Genomic DNA, 6,720 nt, shown 5'->3' with positions numbered 1-6,720 from the left:
TCTTTTGGGAAACATTACAACTAAATGGGAACTCGGGTTGCAGCCTACGTAATGATAATTGGTAACACGTAGAGTCTCAGCTCCAGACAGATATTTTTGTTGGGAAAGAGGAACGGATCTCGGAAGCTTTCTGAAATATGCAATATGAGTGGGAAGAAAGAAATTACCAAAGACCTCTCTTGCTGCTGATGCTGAACTTATAATTCTGCCAGTGCAGCTTCTTAAAATCACGCCTCCACACAGCTCTCACCTTATCACTATTAATAGCATCCACTGCAATTCCAATTGTGAACGTTTTAACAATATGCACGAAAGCATGGTGAGGCGCTTCTGAAAATAAAATATGAGCTGTTGATTAACGTGAAAACTGTTTAACCACATCGGTATTGACATGTGCTCATGATCACCCAGCTGTGCCCGCGCTTCCATTACGATCGTGTGCAGGAGCATCTCACGAAATGGAGCAAAAATGGTAATGGCAATCAATAAAGTATTGATTATCTTTAATGGAAGGAAAATAAATGAAACTGTCGCAGCTAAAAGCATGCAATAAAACATCTGCCACATTTTAATATTTGTCTAATCACACACAATTAAGAGGGTCCCATTCTAAACCCTGACATCTAATCTCTTTTATTGTCTGGTGCTTATGCATGCACACACATTAGACACACAACCCTGAAACAGACACAAACAAAAAATAAGATTCATATTCAAAAAGTGTCTTCTGAAATACAATTGTGGACATAAATTATGGATCTACCCGTGTTGTGTTTCTTCTGCATGAAATGAGACAACAGAATAAATAAGACAAGTTTTTGTATGTGTTGTCAGGCGGAAAGGTTAGCAGTCAGATCGTGAGGTTTAGGCAAGAAAGAAAGACTTGATTATGACGTAAGATTGGTTTTAGGAAGCTAAGTCTTTGCTTGAGGTTAGATTACATGAGAAAATGTAGCTTTGGTCGTGGTTTACAAAAAACCACTCACTCACGGAGGAAAATATCTATGACGAGAGAACGGAAAATTAAAAATTTGGTGCCCAGAATTAAGATCAAAAGCATCACATCCCAACCTCTCCAGCCCTTTTTATGTTCCACTGCATATAAACTGGAAATGGCAGAAGCACTCTCCCTGATTGACCCTTGCGTTTCAGAGGAGGCTTCTGTTGCTCACTGTACTGTGGATCAGCATTGATTAGCCTTGTCTGGCTTTTAGAGTCCACCTCCTCTTGGGTAATTACAGCATAGCCCTCGTAGGGCATTAGAACAATGGACATGTTTATTTACAACTTTACCACTTCATTTGTTGTCTGCGTGAGTGATGAGGGAGACGTGGGTTAAAAATGGATTTAAAAACAATCTTGACCGGGGTGAAACGGCCGCTCGTGTGTCTGAAAGCTGCCGTGTTGTGACAGTTTAGTGACTGACTGACACTGCTGATGAATGCATGTTTGTTTGCTTGTGAGTCCGTTTTTGGCACTCAGCATTTGTTTGGCCGGTCAGAGAGGATGTGTGTCCTCGGTGGCAGGTTGAAGGCGAACACGCCAGCAAACCGTGTCCCCAGCGCAGCCAACAGTAACTTTTTTTTAGGTCATTAGGATGATGACACATCAACATTTAAGAGAAATTGAGGCATGAAATGGTGTCACTGACTAAGCCCCTCACAGTGGAAGTACTAATCCAGGGTTAGAGGCAATGTCTACTGTTTCTTGCGTCACCATTCTGGAAAAAATAAAAAATAAAAAAATAACTCTGCCTGGAGTAATTCCCTCAAGCCCAAAACTAAAATGAAACATTCTGCACGGTGCAGCAGAGTTGTATCTTGTGTGACAGAATGAAGAAAAAAAAAGCTACAAGGCCCTGTCACTCTCTGTTAATTAAATCCCATCAGTTGTTCCATGGAGAGGGCCTTATCTACTCTGGACCAGCATCATTAGACCAAGTACACGGGCAACAGCAGGTGGCCTGAAGTCCATCCACTAGCACAGTCACACTGTAGAGTAGGGAACCGTAAATTAATGGGGATTATTCATTAATTAATGAAATAATTTCATTTTGAAATTTTGCTCATGTGCTTTGTTGTAATGAATTACCAGGTCATCAAAAGAGGATAAGCAGCCTGCAGCTGTTTTTAATAGAAACAATGTTTTGTGTAGCAAAAGCATTTTTTTCATTTTTTCATTCAGTATTTTGGGAGAATGCAATTAATTGCAATGTGCTTTTTTTACTTACTGTGTGTGTTGCATGCATGGTTGTGTGTGTGTTTGTGTGTGTGTGTGTGTGTGTGTGTGTGTGTGTGTGTGTGTGTGTGTGTGTGTGGATAAAGCACCTATATTAATAAAATGAAGCTTCTTTACGACACTATTTCATAACTGTCAGAGCGCAAAACTTATAAGTCGCCTAAATAGTCAATTACTGGAAAGAGTCCTGTAATGAAATGCTAATTGAATAGCAGTCTGTGTGTTCTCCTTTGTGATTACCGTGGGACTCCTTGGCGTCTGATTGATAAAATGACTGGCTTTTAAAATCCGGATAATTTGCCTCAATTTGTAAATCAGGAAGTGACTTTGGAGAAAAAAATGTAGTGATAGGAAACTGACATTTTTAGCTATGACTGTCAGCTGGCTTTAAAACTGTTATTATTGTTTTTTTTTATTCCTTAAATAATACAGAATCATTTGTGATTTCCATATGCGGCGAGTGAAACCTACCACTGAAATGTTATATGTCCTCAGAGGAACCAAAGTCCCTTTGAAAGCCAGAGCCCAGCATTCCAGGGCAGTAAGAGTGTGAATACATCCTCACCTCTCACCTCTCTCCCTGTGTGGCTCCACTTCTCCATGCTAACTTTAGTCACAAACACACTGGTGTACATTTCCACAGATGTCACACAGGGAGGGGCTGTGTGGGGTTGGTGGTGCCGGTGGGATACGGTACCCAGGTTTCAAAGACTTTGGGATCAAAGGTCAAGACAACTGTGACTGATTCCCAACTGCGATACTGTGTCTGGGTGCTGGGTTAGTTGACTTTGGAGGCAAATAAAATGCCACTTCCTGGAAAGCAGGACGACAATAGATAGTTTAGGTGGTAAAGGAGCACGCATGTTGGGAGTGAATAGAGTGTGTGAGTGTCATGTGTTTGTGTGTGATTGTACGGGTTAGTGCGCGTCACGCATCAACTTGTCTGTGTACATATGGAGGAAGCGAAGTGCCGCTGGGTCACCCAGTGTGACAGAGAAAAAATTTGAGGCCTCTGCCTTTGATGTCTGCCCAACAACACAGCGTGATATTCGTCTGTGAGCTGTTGGGCTGCTTGTGGCGTGCTTTCCTGTGCTGCATCTCATTTCCCATCATATTCAAAATGAAGCTTGCTATCAATTTTGGTTCTTTTTTTTTTTTTTTTTGTTTCATTTTCTCTGCCAGTGACAAACTGGCACTCAGGGGGAATGCTCATTAAAGTCACACTTCATTTACTGTAAACTGACGATAAACCTACAAAAGCTGAACATCTATCTAAATATGTAGCTGCCGCTTCTTTTACCATCTCCAGTGAGCTTTCAAATATTTTAAGGCAGTCTTCCGTGAAATGCTAAAGAGAAATGTCTTCAGAACATTTTCATTATGTCGGCTTGCCGCGTTCAGGATTCTGTTGCTTGCTCATCTGTTTTACAGTAAATGTATCTCCTTACCACTCCCATGATAAAGATGTACCTCTTCTCCCATCCCTCCTCCCTCCGTCTCTCCCTCTGAGTTATTTCTTCCAGTCATGCCTCAGGCAAGCTGAGTCCGTGGCCAGCTGAAGGCGTGGCAGTCCCTCCTGGAGGACTGACAGTTTGGGAGATTGTTTGGGAACCATGACAACAAGTGAATGGTCACGACCCTCAGGTTTGGGCAGAGAGAAACGGCCACCTATGGAAGGCGTCACTAAGAGTCCGTAGGTCTAAAAAGTGGGAACAGCATGGAGAGAGGGGGGGTGGCGGGGTGGGCGACAAGTCAAGAGCTGAGGAGGCAAGCCATCAGGGAAGTGAAGTTAAAGTGCTGTCACTTTGTACCTGCCACTCCAAGGTCTCACTACCAAACCACTAAAAGCCAGAGCCCCTTTTGCAGCTTAAACACCCTGCTGTCGCAGTGACTGTTTTAGCCCATATACACTCTTCTTCATCTTTTCACAAGCCCCTTACCGCTGTGGCAGCACTATCTGGATGTATTAATGACCTATAAGCTCTTATGCTTCACTGGGAAAAGGTGTGCAGCACCATTGAGCTCATGTTACCCTTTCCACACACAATATACCTGGTTTGATGTCATAACACAAAAGGACTGATGACATACTGGCCAGTGCTTTCTCCCTGCTGATGACCTCTCGAGTGCGCAATGCCTGCAGAGCTGCCATGCATTTAGAAAACTGACATGGGGTATGAAATGGCATTTTTGCCCTAAATCAAGTTGAGTTTTCTCAGAGAGTATATAGTGTCTTTGGAGAGAGGAAACTGGGTTTGATTGAGAACAAAGAGCAAGATCAAAGAGACACAGACGGTAGATGTCAAAGCTGAATGATGAATGAATCAAGCAGCGAAATACTGCCGCACATGATTTTCTTTTCAGATCGGGTTGTAAGTGTTCCATCTAAAATGCACAAACGTTTTGAGGTCAGTATTATGTAGTCACGTGGAACTTGACTTGCTTCTGTCTGCTTTTCAGAAGAAATGCATTATATTTCTGAGGCTGGGATTTTTTTTTTTTCCTTAATTAATTTGAAGACAATGTTTCTGTCAAACCTACATAATTCTTTACATAAGCACCATAATCATTTCACATTTTAGCAATCACTCATTTCCCTTTCCCCTGTGCAGGTTTTCATGTGGATTAATTGTCCTTTTTCACCGAGTCAGAAGTGTGACAGAATAGCAAAACTGATTATTCAGTGGCTGAAATATTCATGTTGATTGAATTCATCCCAGGGGAGAAACATGCTGGAGTTCTATTGAACATTAAGAAATTAAGCATTAAAAGTTGAATTCTATACACATGTTAACACAATAGTACAATTTTTTTTTTATTGTGTTTGGTGTCACTGGAGCTTCTTGTAATCTCATTGTCTGTGCTAACGGAAACAGAGTGAATAGTTTCAGGCTCCTCTATCTGCTGTGTAGCAGTATGCCCTGTCAACAATACAGCGGTTTTATTATCAGTTCACATGGTTCATGAATGAAAACGTTGTTTGCACAATTTTCCCCTGATGACAATAATATGTTTACGTGAGGCCTGTCAGATAAATAAGAAACGAAACCACGGAGACACTAAACGACCTTTACTTAATCAAGATAATCACTTTCTTCCCATCAGTTTGCCTTAACTGTGTCCAATTCCTTCTCTCTGTGTCTCTCACTCTGTGTTCCACTGTCGAACCTTTTCTGTCTGTCACAACTTCCTGGCATTTTCACCCCTATCTGATTCCATCACACTGAGAGCCAAAGCCTTTAAACCCACTAAATCCTTCCAAATTCAATTTCAGGATGGCAACACTGCCTTGTGGGCCACAGCCAACCAGGGCTCTGTCGTAGACATGGCCCCGAGATAATCAGAGACCCCTCCAGGTATTCTAATCCTACGATGTTTCCTGGGCAAGCAGGAGCATATTCTTGGATATTTTGTTCAAGTCTGCTGTGACATAAGACAGCTCCCACAAGCCTCTGCAGCTGGGTAAAGTTTTATCCTGCCAGTATGAGGCTGGCGTCAGGTGCCTTCATGTAGTGGTGGACTGGGACATTTAATCAGCTTGAGAATTAAGAAGCCATAAGCTATACCCACTACTACACCCTGGTGGCTTTCATTCTTCAGATGTAAACAAAACAATCAGTGCTTACTTTTGGAACTTGGTACAGATAGATGTAACACGTTGCAATCCTGAAATGAAACCCTAACCTAACATCACGATGCAATGCACTTCTGCAGGTAAAACATATGAGTGTTTAAAATGACCAATTTATTATTTCCCGCTCCATTTGGGGCACAAGGACGAAACATGTAGGAGATATACTGACGAAAGAAAGCACTTGAAGGAGCTATTTGGAAGTTTTGCTATGGCTACATAGCTAATGTTAGCATTAGCAGTTGTTCCCTTGCAAGTTCAGCATCATGCTTCGTTATTTTACTCACCAAGAGTAGTCCAGTGGCGGAAAGCAACGCCAATTTTAACTCATGTCTCTATTACATCTTTTCTTCTACTGTTAGTAAAAGTTTGCATGCTAGCCAGCAAGCCCCAGCCTGTCTCATAAATTTCGAATAGCAACTCACTGAACCCTTCAATCTGCCTTGAAGACGTAGCGCTCTGTATTATAACCTCTTGTATTAAAAGGACCGCCGGCAAGAAACCACGTTCTGCAAAAGCCCTGGAAAACTTGCTTCTTATAAGTTTTGTAGAGCTTCTGCCGAACATGGTTTCCCTTTAAAACTGAGAAAAAACTATTTCAAAGTTCCATGTCATGTTTAAGTTCATCACTTTACAGTTTTCTATGTTTGCTTCCAAGTTCAAAGAAATAAATGCCAAAGCTACCACAAGCTTTGATCAACTCATTCACCAGCTTGTTTCATCCACACCCACACTCACATGCCAAGCTAGCGCTCCATCTCTAATTCTTTCTGTCTTTTTTTTTTTTTTTCATCTTCACCTTACAACAGTGAGAAGAGCTGATGGTGTTCACAGTTTTAAAGCTCAGCCCC

Source organism: Seriola lalandi, unplaced genomic scaffold (genome assembly GCF_002814215.2).
Source record: "Seriola lalandi dorsalis isolate HSWRI2012SDOR001 ecotype SW California unplaced genomic scaffold, Sedor1 jcf7180002054451, whole genome shotgun sequence".
Lineage (NCBI taxonomy): Eukaryota > Metazoa > Chordata > Actinopteri > Carangiformes > Carangidae > Seriola > Seriola lalandi.
This window is presented reverse-complemented; position numbering follows the sequence as displayed.